The sequence below is a fragment of the Cajanus cajan genome, chromosome 11, assembly GCF_000230855.2.
Source record: "Cajanus cajan strain Asha chromosome 11, NIPB_CcT2T_4, whole genome shotgun sequence".
In the NCBI taxonomy this organism is placed as follows: domain Eukaryota; kingdom Viridiplantae; phylum Streptophyta; class Magnoliopsida; order Fabales; family Fabaceae; genus Cajanus; species Cajanus cajan.
Genome location: NC_138527.1, coordinates 17,990,893 through 18,003,291, shown reverse-complemented (window position 1 = coordinate 18,003,291; position 12,399 = coordinate 17,990,893).

Sequence of the window (12,399 nt, the reverse complement as noted above, 5' to 3'; positions counted from 1 at the left end):
TGGTGGCGGTTTTGAGTGGAGTTTGGTGGCGGCTTTCGTGCCTTTTGGTGGCGGCCTTAGTGGCAATTTTGTGGCTGTTTGTAAGACCTTGAAAAGGATTTGATTCCAGCCAATTTGGGGCACATCCCTGGACTAGAGGCTGTCCCAAACTGTCCAGCTATTTTGGTGGAAGAGTGGCCAAGAAGAACTTTTGTTTCGTATTGCTTATTTGAGTTGTAATTTCATCACTTAGCTTGAATAGTTTTGTGTCAATTTTCTTTGTATTCAACTTGCATTTAGGGGTGGCTGTTTGGACATTAAGTAAGCTCCCCCACCTCCTAAATAGTCCTACTTAATTTCTATTAGCCTCGATTAGTGCTTGTGGAAGGGTCCCCAAAGGCTTTAAGTGCCACCTTGGGCTTCCACTAGGAACCGGCTAGATTTAGTTTTAGCTTTCATAAACCGGATTTCTAGGTTGGTGAAAGTGTCCCAAAAAGCCTTAGGTGCTACTTGGACTTTCACCTTAGGATAAGCGACTAGTATATGCTTTATTTGCTTTCATTTTAATTGTCTAGCTCCTAGGTTCGTTTAGAAGGCTTCTATTGCCTACTAGGGGTTTCGTGCACACACACACACTACTTTACTTGTCTTGTGTGGAACTTTGTTTTGTAAGAAAAGTACAAAGGGGTTTAGTAATTTCCACTTGAAGAGGCTTGGTTATTAAGTGGCTCCTTGTAGCTCACCTCCCTTGATAGTGCAACTTGTATACTTAGACCTCTAAGTACTTAGTACTACACCAAAAAAAAAAAAAAAAAAAAAAAAAAAAAAAAAAAACTACAAGCTTTTGTGAAAACTTTTATCACTCACTTTGCAATTTTCAAAGACTTGTGAAAACCTTTTACCTTGCAAAAATGAGTAATCATTCTCATAATAGTAGTGTGCATGGTCATCACTCCCCTAAGAGCCATAAGAGTACTAAGGAAGAACTTAGGGAACTTAAGGAATACATTAGAAAAAAAGAACTGGAAAATGAAAAAAACAATGAAACAATTAGAGAGTTGTTAAATAAACTTGTTGTGGGTGAGACTAGCAAACCCCACGGCCATGAGGGTCATGGACCTTCTAGGCCCAAAGGCTATCACTCGCACACACATTCACTAACAAGTGAAGGGTTGCATAGTAGTCATCATGATGATGGTTACTACCAAAGACCCCCTAGGCACCATAGGCCTAAGCATGAAACAACTCCTAAAGAACCTAGGTTTGACCTTCCTCCCTTCCATGGCAAGGATAGTGTGGATGACTATTTAGATTGGGAGATGAAGGTTGAACAACTCTTCACTTGCCACAATGTAGGTGAAGACCGAAAGGTTCCCATGGCTACTCTTAGCTTTCAAGGGTATGCCATGTATTGGTGGACTTCCCTAGTTAGAGAAAAACAAATTCATCATGAGCCTCCAATCCAATATTGGAATGAGCTAAGGAGTGCCTTGAGGAGAAGGCACATTCCTCCATACTTTGAGAGGGAGTTAATGGACAAGCTCCAAAGACTCCAACAAAGAAATTTGAGTGTTGAGGAATATAGGCAACAAATGGAGTTGCTTATGATGAGAGCGGGAATTAGGGAGGAAGAAAGAACCACCATAACCAGGTTTCAAAGTGGCTTAAACCTAGAGATTAGGGATAAAGTTGAGCTATTGCCCTACAGAGACCTAAATGAACTAGTTCAACTTTGTGTGAGGGTAGAACAACAATTAAAAAGAAAACCTAGTTTTAGGAAGGAAACTACCCCCTACCCTAAGAAAGACTTCAAGAAGGAGGGTACCCCCTCCTATTCAAAGGATAAGTCACTAAAAGAGAAACCTAAGGAAAGACCTTCCCATGATACTAGGACTAGCTCCATAAAATGTTTTAAGTGCTTAGGAAGGGGACACATAGCTTCCCAATGCCCTACAAAAAAAACCATGATCATTAGGGGCAATGAGATCCTAAGTGAGGAGAGCACTTCATCTTCTTCATCCTCCTCAAGTGAAGAAGACGAAAGCCATAGTTCTAGTGAGGAAGCACCATGTGAGGGTGATCTATTAATTGCCCATAGATTGTTGACTAACCAACTTAAGGAACAAGACCAATCACAACGAGAGAATCTCTTTCATTCTAGATGCAAGATTTTCAAGAAAACATGTTCTCTCATTGTTGATAGCGGCTCTTGTAACAATTTTGTAAGCCAAAGATTAGTTGATAAGCTTAACTTGACTACTATAGCCCATCCTAAATCTTACAAACTCCAGTGGCTTAATGAGGATGGACCTATAGAAGTCAAAGATCAAGTAAATGTGCCCTTTTCCATTGGGAAGTACAAAGATGAAATTTTATGTGATATCATTCCCATGGATGCAAGTCATATTTTACTTGGTAGACCGTGGCAACATGATAGACAAGCCATCCATGATGGTGTCACCAATAAGATCCGCCTAGTCCATCTAGGTAAAAAGCATACCTTGATCCCTCTTACACCTTCCCAAGTGTTAGAAGATCAAGTGGCCATGAAAAAGAAAATTGAGGAAGAAAAAAAAGAGAGAGAAAAAAAAAAAAAAAACCTCTTAAGTTGTGAAAAAGAGGAAGAGAAGGTTATAGAGTTGGAAGGAAGTGTCCCTTCCAAGGTAGTTGTCCCTAGGAGTCAATTTTCTATAAATCATTCCATTAAACAATGTCTCCTAGTTGATCAACCTCTTTTCCTTCTCTATACTAAAGAGACACTTGCTGCCACAAATTTTGGATTTGAGTCTCTACCAAAGGGGGTTCAAAACCTTTTAAAGGAATTTGATGACCTATTTCCCAAAGAAGTTCCAAGTGGGCTTCCTCCTTTAAGGGGAATAGAACATCAAATTGATTTGGTTCCCGGGGCAAGCCTACCCAATAGGCCCGCCTATAGGACCAACCCCCAAGAAACAAAAGAAATAGAGACCCAAGTTGAAGATTTGATGAAGAAGGGATGGGTTCAAAAGAGCTTAAGCCCTTGTGCTGTGCCGGTTCTTTTAGTTCCAAAGAAAGATGGGACTTGGAGAATGTGCACGGATTGTCGAGCTATAAATAATATAACCATTAAGTATAGGCATCCAATCCCTAGGTTAGATGACATGCTAGATGAGTTGCATGGAGCACTCATATTTTCTAAAATTGATCTTAAGAGTGGTTATCATCAAATAAGGATCAAGGAAGGAGATGAATGGAAAACCGCTTTTAAAACCAAGTTTGGATTATATGAATGGTTAGTCATGCCTTTTGGTTTGACCAATGCTCCTAGCACCTTTATGAGGTTAATGAACCATATCTTAAGGGATTGTATAGGTAGATTTGTAGTTGTTTATTTTGATGATATCCTAATCTATAGTAAAAGCCTTAAAGAACACCTAGAACACCTTAGAAATGTCTTGCTTCTTCTTAGGGAAAACCATCTCTATGCTAACTTAGAAAAATGCATATTTTGCCAAGAAAGTGTGAATTTCTTAGGGTTTATAGTTAGCAAGGAGGGGGTTAAGGTGGACCCCTGTAGACCCCTAAAATTGTCCGGGTCGGAAATAAAGCTTGAAGACTCTCGAAGACTGAAGGATAATCAGCCAGAAGGACTCCGCGAAGGCCCTAGGAGGGTTCTCTGTAGGTCTAGAGGTCTTAGAATAGCTCAAAATAAAGAAGTGGAGGGAAAAAGCCCAATACGGCCGTACTGAACTTAATACGGCCGTATTGAAGCTTCAATACGGCCATACTGAAGTCAGTACGACCGTATTGACACTTCAATACAACCGCAGCGAACTCAATACGGGCGTATTGAAATTTCTGAACTTCAATACGACCGTATTGAACTTCAATACGACCGTATTGAAGTTCAAAAATTTCAATACGGCCGTATTGCCCCTGTAGGCCGTATTGCGCCTATTCCCTATAAATATGACGTCAATTGGACGTCATTCCACACTTTTTTAGACAGTTTTGACTCCCTCCTTGAGTATTCTGGGGTTTTTGAGCAGTGTTCTGCCCTAGAAATCTCTCTGGGAGTCGATCCGACGAAGTTCTGGAATTCTGAGCACTTAGCTTGGAGATTCGAACCTAGTCGAAGGGAAATCCTCCGGATTTCCATAGTCAAAAGTTTTTAGGAAGGAGCGAGCGAGCTTGTAGAGCGAGGGAATGCCAAAAAGCTTCCCAGTTTTACTCAATATATAAAAGCACGCTTCAAGAGGTTTCTTCTTAAATCCTTCCTTTTACTGCTTTCTGTGTGCATATTTAAACTGTCATCATGTAGATAGTTAATTTATAATCGCTTATAATAAATAGGGGTAATTTAGTAATTTTACACTGTTATTTTAGAAAATAATCTGTCATAGGGAACCCGAAAGGGGCGCTGTGGGGTGCTAACACCTTCCCCACGCGTAACCGACTCCCTTACCCAACTCTGGTTGTAATGGCCAAAGTTGATTTATAAAATCAATTGCCTTATCTCTTTTTCCAATGTTTTGAGTAAAACATTGGTGGCGACTCCACGAACCCTCCTTTTACGAAAACCACTAATCCATGGAGGGTCCCGCTTGGGATTAATATGGATTGGTGAATCATTTAATAAAATTGCTCGTTTGACAAGGTCTCAGTTTGAGAATACGTCATTCTAGCAATCCATATTTTTAAACAAATAAACGAGTCCAACCATCCTTCGCGAATGCCGAAAGCCCGTTTCGGGCCGGTGGCGACAGATGGCGACTCCACTGGGGAAGCTTCGAGAGTCAGTCCCATTTAGTGACAGATTATTTTTAACAAATAATAGTTAAAATTACTTTATTACCCCTTGCTCGTATGATAACATGATTTATTATATGGCTTTAAATAACTGTTGTATGTTTAAATTCCGCAATTGTTTGAAATACAAACTGTACACAAACCTTTGCACACAACAGTTCCCTCTATACCCGGGGGCATGAGTGATTAACCATAGGGAGTGGATGTTAGTACGGCCGGTTGTCGAATGGGTCTATAGGTGCCCGTAGACCGTTGTCGGAAAACATCACTCAAGGTGATAACCATGAACTTGAGTCCGACGGTGCGTTGGAACTTTCCATCGACCTACGACGAGAGGAATTGGGTCCCTATAATGGGGGCACCTTGGGGGCCTTTGACCAAGTGAGAACAGTTAGATCCTCCTTGAATATGCACTTTTCTGCAGGAGACCCCTACCTCGTGATTCGCTCGTGACTGTTCGTGGATGAGTGAATTGTGTGTGCATTTTTATGTGACATTGTATGAGCATACATTGCACCTTTTAAACATACAACATTCTTTTTTAAATAAAAAGAATAAATAGAAATAAAGATCTTCTAGTACATGGTGTTAACATCTACCTTCATCACATTCATATAGGTAGTTTCCCTTTTCACCCAAAAATACAAAAAAATATAATAAATAAAAATACCCAAAAAAAAGGAAAAAGGGTTATTTATCCAAACCAAGCAATATCATGCATCATTTTAGGAACATCCTAAAAACATGATAATGCTTAGTTGGATAAACACTATGCATGCATATTCAACCTCATCATCTCATATCATGCATATAGATCATGGAGAGATCTAGGAGTCATTCATACATCTCTCCTAGTAATCCATTAATAAACATTAATAAAAAGAAAGAAATAATCGATGCGTATGTTCAAAGAATGGATCGCACGCCGTTCGTTATCAAGTGTAAGCCAACAACCGCGCCAAGCGAGCGCACATCAACTCCGTTGTTGGTAATCAAGACGAATAAAGGGGAAGGTCCGACACCATTAAGGATCACAGTTCCAAGGCCTTTCCCTTACAAATCAAATAAGGCTGTGCCGTGGATATACGACATCCACTCTTCTGCCGACAGCGATATCTCCAACATCGCTGGACTTGGGGGCATGACTAGGAGTGGCAGGATCTACACTCCCGAAGATCTTCATGACAAAACTCCCAAGAATAAAGGGAAAGAAAAAGAGGAAAAAACCGAGGAAAATAAGGAATCCGAGGAGGAGACAGACAAGCTGTTAAAATATATCCGACAGAGCGAGTATTCCATCATGGATCAACTTCATAAGACACCAGCAAAGATTACTCTGTTGTCGTTGATCCTATGCTCCGAACCGCATCGGCAAGCTCTGTTGAAAGTCTTGAACGAGGCATATATGTCGCACACTATCTCCCAAGACGAGTTTGAGGGGATTGTTAGTCACATCAAGGCTAATGATCACCTCACCTTCATCGATGAAGAAATCCCCGCCGAGGGATCAAACCACAACAAGCCCTTGCACATCTCTATAAAGTGCAAGGAGTATCACATCGCAAAAGTCTTGGTGGATAATGGATCTTCCTTGAATGTGATGCCAAAAAGAACGCTCAAGCAATTGGCAATCAAGGGAGTCCAAATGCGCCCGAGCAACATGATCGTTCGAGCCTTCGATGGTTCTAACAGAGAAGTGGTGGGAGAGATCAATCTTCCAATCCAAATTGGACCCACTATCTTTAAATGTCGAATTCCAAGTGATGGACATTACTCCAACATACAGCTGTCTCCTCGGCCGACCTTGGATTCATGATGCGAAAGCTATTCCTTCTACGCTTCACCAGAAAGTCAAATTCATTGTGGGTGACAAGCTGGTGACTGTACAAGCTGAAGACGACATACTCATCAGCGAGCCATCCACCATACCTTATGTGGATGCAGTGGAGGAAGCTCTAGAAACCGCCTTCCAAGCATTGGAGATTGCCAATGTTGAAACGTTTCCCCGAGAAATGAAGAAGGTAGCTCATATGCTCACAAAGAACGGATACTTGCGAAGACAAGAATTAGGCAAGGACTCCCAAGGAATCCCGGAACTACCCATTATCAAAGACAATCCGGGGAAACAAGGGTTAAGATACAACCCTAACAAAGATCAAAGGACGAAGAGGAACCAAGATCCTTCTCGAAGTTCTTTAAGCCAGATCTTTAGGAAGGCTGGTTCACAAACGTCAAGGCCAGCTGTTGTCATCAAGTGTCCTTCTCCTTCCGATAGGGATGTATAGACTCAGTGACTATTAGAGATCACTCCTCGGGGACAGCCCGACCCCCGAGCCTCGATAGGGCACATGTTTCCATTATGATTATAATAAAATCATTCTTCATTAATTCTTTATTGCTTCTTTTCTCGCTTGCAATAAAATTCTAGACCACATTATTTTAACCCTGTTTGAATAAACATGAATGAGGTTAAAATCATCTTAATAATAATAAACCCACATCATTTTTATGTGGAAGTGTGTGTGTCAACTTGGAGCACCTTTTCTTGGCCTCAATAAGTGCCATCATGGATAAAGAAATCCTAAAGAGCAAAAGACCCGCTAGGAATCCCACAAAAGGGTGACCTAGGCAAAAGTTAGGGTTACAAAATAAAGACAAAGACCCGCTAGGAATCCCACAAAAGGGTGACCTAGGCAAAAATTAGGGTTACAAAATAATGAATAAAAACAAAAGCCCGCTAAGACACCACAAATGGGTGTTTTAGGCAAAAGTAAGAGCCATCAAAAAAGAAAAAAACAGAATAAATCCATGATGGTACCATCAATTGAATTCAACAAAGGGGCTCAAGAAAAGCTATCCAAGTTGTCAAAGCACAATCATTAATAACAAAGATGTGCTTAACCTCATAAGTGTTTAAACAAACAAACCTAAACACAATAAGCCTACCATGGCCAGCCATTCTTACAAAAACCATTTTTCAAAAATAAAATAATCCCCTCTAAAACACAAACCTTTGAAAATATATATCCTTTCCTTCTTTTCTCTCTTGTCCCAACGATTTTTGAATAATCTAGTGGAAACATGGAGATATAGTGGTCAATAGGAGGGTTGACACATCTTCTAAAGAAAGGGAAAGAATCATTTGGTTGATGACACCAAAATCAAATATGCATCGTTCCTCGGTAACAGAAATCGGCAGAGCACAGTCCGTCTGGAGGAATGGCAAAATCCAAACACAAAAACGCATCGGTTAATTCTTTTGAAAAAAGAATCAAATAGAATTAGGTGCATCATACTGCATACATGCATACAGATGATAGGTGTACTGGAAGATCACTTATTCTCTGTTTATTGAAAAAACAAAAAAATAAAAAATATAAACTTCAGAAAAAATAATACGCCCGTATCATGTTCAGTACGCCCGTACCAAATTAGGGTTATGAACAAATTTTCAATTCAATACGGGCATACTGAAATGGATGCGGCCGTATTGGCCACAAAGAAATTTTCAAAGACCTCGTCATGAGGCAACTACATAAAAAAATAGGAAAAATTGCTTGTGTATGACAGCAGCAAACAAAATGCAAAGATTCAGAAAATCAACAGCGTCATACAGAATAACTGAGCCTGGAGAGGCTTGCCGAAAGAATACTCTCAGAATAACTGAGCCTGGAGAGGCTTGCCGAAAAAATACTCTCAGAATAACTGAGCCTGGAGAGGCTCGCCGAAATAATACTCTTTCAAAATAATTGAGCCTGGAGAGGCTCGCCGAAATAATACTCTCTCATAATAACTGAGACATTTCTGTACAGAAAAAGCCGAAAAACAACAGAAAAGGCAAAAATACAGAAAAAAGCCAAAAAATGACAAAAAACATAAAAAAGGCAAAAATACAGAAAAAAGCCAAAAAAATGACAAAAAACATAAAAAAGGCAAAATACAGAAAAAGCCAAATCAGAAGAAAAGGCAAAATACAGAAAAAGCCGAAAATGAAAAAAGGCAAAGATATAGAAAATCCAACAAACAGATTGCACAGAATAACTGAGCCTGGAGAGGCTTGCCGAAATAATACTCCCGCAGAATAACCGAGCCTGGAGAGGCTTGCCGAAACAATACTCATCAGTTTGCACAAAATAACTGAGCCTGGAGAGGCTCGCCGAAATAATACTCTCAGAATAATTGAGCCTGGAGAGGCTTGCTGAAATAATACTCTTTCAGAATAATTGAGCCTGGAGAGGCTTGCAGAAATAATACTTCCTCAGAATAACTAAAGCCTGGAGAGGCTTGCCTAAATAATACTCCCGCAGAATAATTGAGCCTGGAGAGGCTTGCCGAAATAATACTCCTTCAGAATAATTGAGCCTGGAGAGGCTCGCCGAAATAATACTCTTTCATCATAACTAAAGCCTGGAGAGGCTTGCAGAAATAATACTCTCAGAATATTTGAGCCTGGAGAGGCTTGCAGAAATAATACTCTCAGAATATTTGAGCCTGGAGAGGCTTGCTGAAATAATACTCTTTCAGAATAATTGAGCCTGGAGAGGCTTGCTGAAATAATACTCTTTCAGAATAATTGAGCCTGGAGAGGCTTGCAGAAATAATACTTCCTCAGAATAACTAAAGCCTGGAGAGGCTTGCAGAAATAATACTCCCCCAACTGTACAGAATAAATGAGCCTGGAGAGGCTCGCAGAAATAATACTCCTCAGAGAAACCTCAACTCAAGCTCACGGAACGAATCCCCAACGAGAGCTATCAAAGCAAAATCGACGCAATCCCCAATGGAAGTGCGATCATCCAAACAGTATATACAAGTCAAAGGACTTAACACTTCCTCAGTGGAAGATAGCTCTCCGACTCAAAGCGCTGAGTGAGGCTAAGCCTGCAGAGGCTTCCTAAATAATACTCTGGGATACATAAGATCCCTCATTCCCCAATCGCCTACTCAGAGGCATCCCTGCAAAAGGGGAAAAATCAAAAAATATCAATAAATATTCCCCAAGCGGAATCCGGCACTCAGCCGGACACTGAACCCCAATTCCTCAGTCGCCTACATAAGAGGCACTCCTTCAAAAGGAAAAATCATAAAAAGATCAATAATCATTCCCCAAGTGGAATCCGGCTCTCAGCCTATCATTGAACATCAAGATGATCTGCCTAACAGAAGAGGCCAATCACAACCAATGACAAAATCCCCTGGCGGATAACAGCCTACACAGAGGCAACAAAATCCAGAAAATCAAAAAGAGATACCCGAATAAGGATAAACCGGGATACTCCACCAACGTCAAAGGACGTCAGCCAAACATAAGGCATCGCTCAACTCAGAGAGAAAGAGCATCTGTGTCTATACCCCAAGGAGTCAGAAATTCCCCAAGGGTACCAACAATGCAATGCAAGTTGGGGCACAGGAACCTGTGAATGACTGCACATCCCCTAGACGGATCCCTGCGTTATCCAGCCCTCAGTGGCACAAAAATCAAAAATAATCGTCGAAGCAGCATCGTGGACTGTGGAGACAAAATCAACATCCAGAATCCCCAGCGGATAACAGCCTACACAGAGGCAGCAAAAAAATCAGAAAATCAAAAAGAGTTACCCGAACAAGGATAACCGGGATACTCCACCAACGTCGAAAGGACGTCAGCCAATCATAAGGCACCGCTCACATCAGAAAGAGCATCTTTGTGTCTGCATCCCTAAGGAATCAGAAATTCCCCAGTGGGAACCAACTACGCAATGGAAAGTTGGGACACAAGAACCTATGAGTAACTGCACATCCCCTAGACGGATCCCTGCGTTATCCAGCCCTCAGTGGCACAAAGTCAAAAAACAACCGTCGAAGCAGCATCGTGGACTATGGAGACAAAATCATCACGAATCCCTGGAAAGGAGATATTCACGCTACCCCGTCGTCACAAACACGGAGGTATGCAGCTTCCGGCTCGAGCAATGAGCGAAGCTATCTCTGGAAAGGAGACACACACTGCTTACCATCGTCACAAAGGTACTTAGCTTCCGGCTCGAACAAAGAGTGAAGCTAAGCCTGGAGAGACGGTACTTACAGCTTCCAGCTTGGGCAACAAGCAAAGCAAGGCCTGGAGAGGCAAAACTCGCACTGTTCACCGCCGTCACAAAGGTACTTAGCTTCCGGCTCAAACAAAGAGTGAAGCTAAGCCTGGAGAGACGGTACTTACAGCTTCCAGCTTGGGCAACAAGCAAAGCAAAGCCTGGAGAGGCAAAACTCACACCGCTTACCGTTGTCACAAAGGTACTTAGCTTCCGGCTCAAACAAAGAGTGAAGCTAAGCCTGGAGAGACGGTACTTACAGCTTCCAGCTTGGGCAACAAGCAAAGCAAGGCCTGGAGAGGCAAAACTCACACTGCTTACCGTTATCACAAGGGTACTTAGCTTCCGGCTCGAACAAAGAGTGAAGTTAGGCCTGGAGAGGCGGTACTCAACCATCAGCGTCGTCAGAGACACGTCGATGTTCAACTTCCGGCTCGGGCGTCGAGTGAAGTTGACCCTAGAGAGGGTAAAACTCAGCTACCGAGGTTGTCAGAAACGCCGAGGTATGCATCAACCTGGAGAGGCTACTCAACAATTTTCCACCGGAAGACGCTACAAGTCAGAAGGTTGGCACATCACCCGGACAATTGGGTCAACTCCTTTACTTGTCAGCCGGTACACCAAAAGACCGTCTGACTAAGTAAAGGGGGGGCAGCTGTAGACCCCTAAAATTGTCCGGGTCGGAAATAAAGCTTGAAGACTCTCGAAGACTGAAGGATAATCAGCCAGAAGGACTCCGCGAAGGCCCTAGGAGGGTTCTCTGTAGGTCTAGAGGTCTTAGAATAGCTCAAAATAAAGAAGTGGAGGGAAAAAGCCCAATACGGCCGTACTGAACTTAATACGGCCGTATTGAAGCTTCAATACGGCCATACTGAAGTCAGTACGACCGTATTGACACTTCAATACAACCGCAGCGAACTCAATACGGGCGTATTGAAATTTCTGAACTTCAATACGACCGTATTGAACTTCAATACGACCGTATTGAAGTTCAAAAATTTCAATACGGCCGTATTGCCCCTGTAGGCCGTATTGCGCCTATTCCCTATAAATATGACGTCAATTGGACGTCATTCCACACTTTTTTAGACAGTTTTGACTCCCTCCTTGAGTATTCTGGGGTTTTTGAGCAGTGTTCTGCCCTAGAAATCTCTCTGGGAGTCGATCCGACGAAGTTCTGGAATTCTGAGCACTTAGCTTGGAGATTCGAACCTAGTCGAAGGGAAATCCTCCGGATTTCCATAGTCAAAAGTTTTTAGGAAGGAGCGAGCGAGCTTGTAGAGCGAGGGAATGCCAAAAAGCTTCCCAGTTTTACTCAATATATAAAAGCACGCTTCAAGAGGTTTCTTCTTAAATCCTTCCTTTTACTGCTTTCTGTGTGCATATTTAAACTGTCATCATGTAGATAGTTAATTTATAATCGCTTATAATAAATAGGGGTAATTTAGTAATTTTACACTGTTATTTTAGAAAATAATCTGTCATAGGGAACCCGAAAGGGGCGCTGTGGGGTGCTAACACCTTCCCCACGCGTAACCGACTCCCTTACCCAACTCTGGTTGTA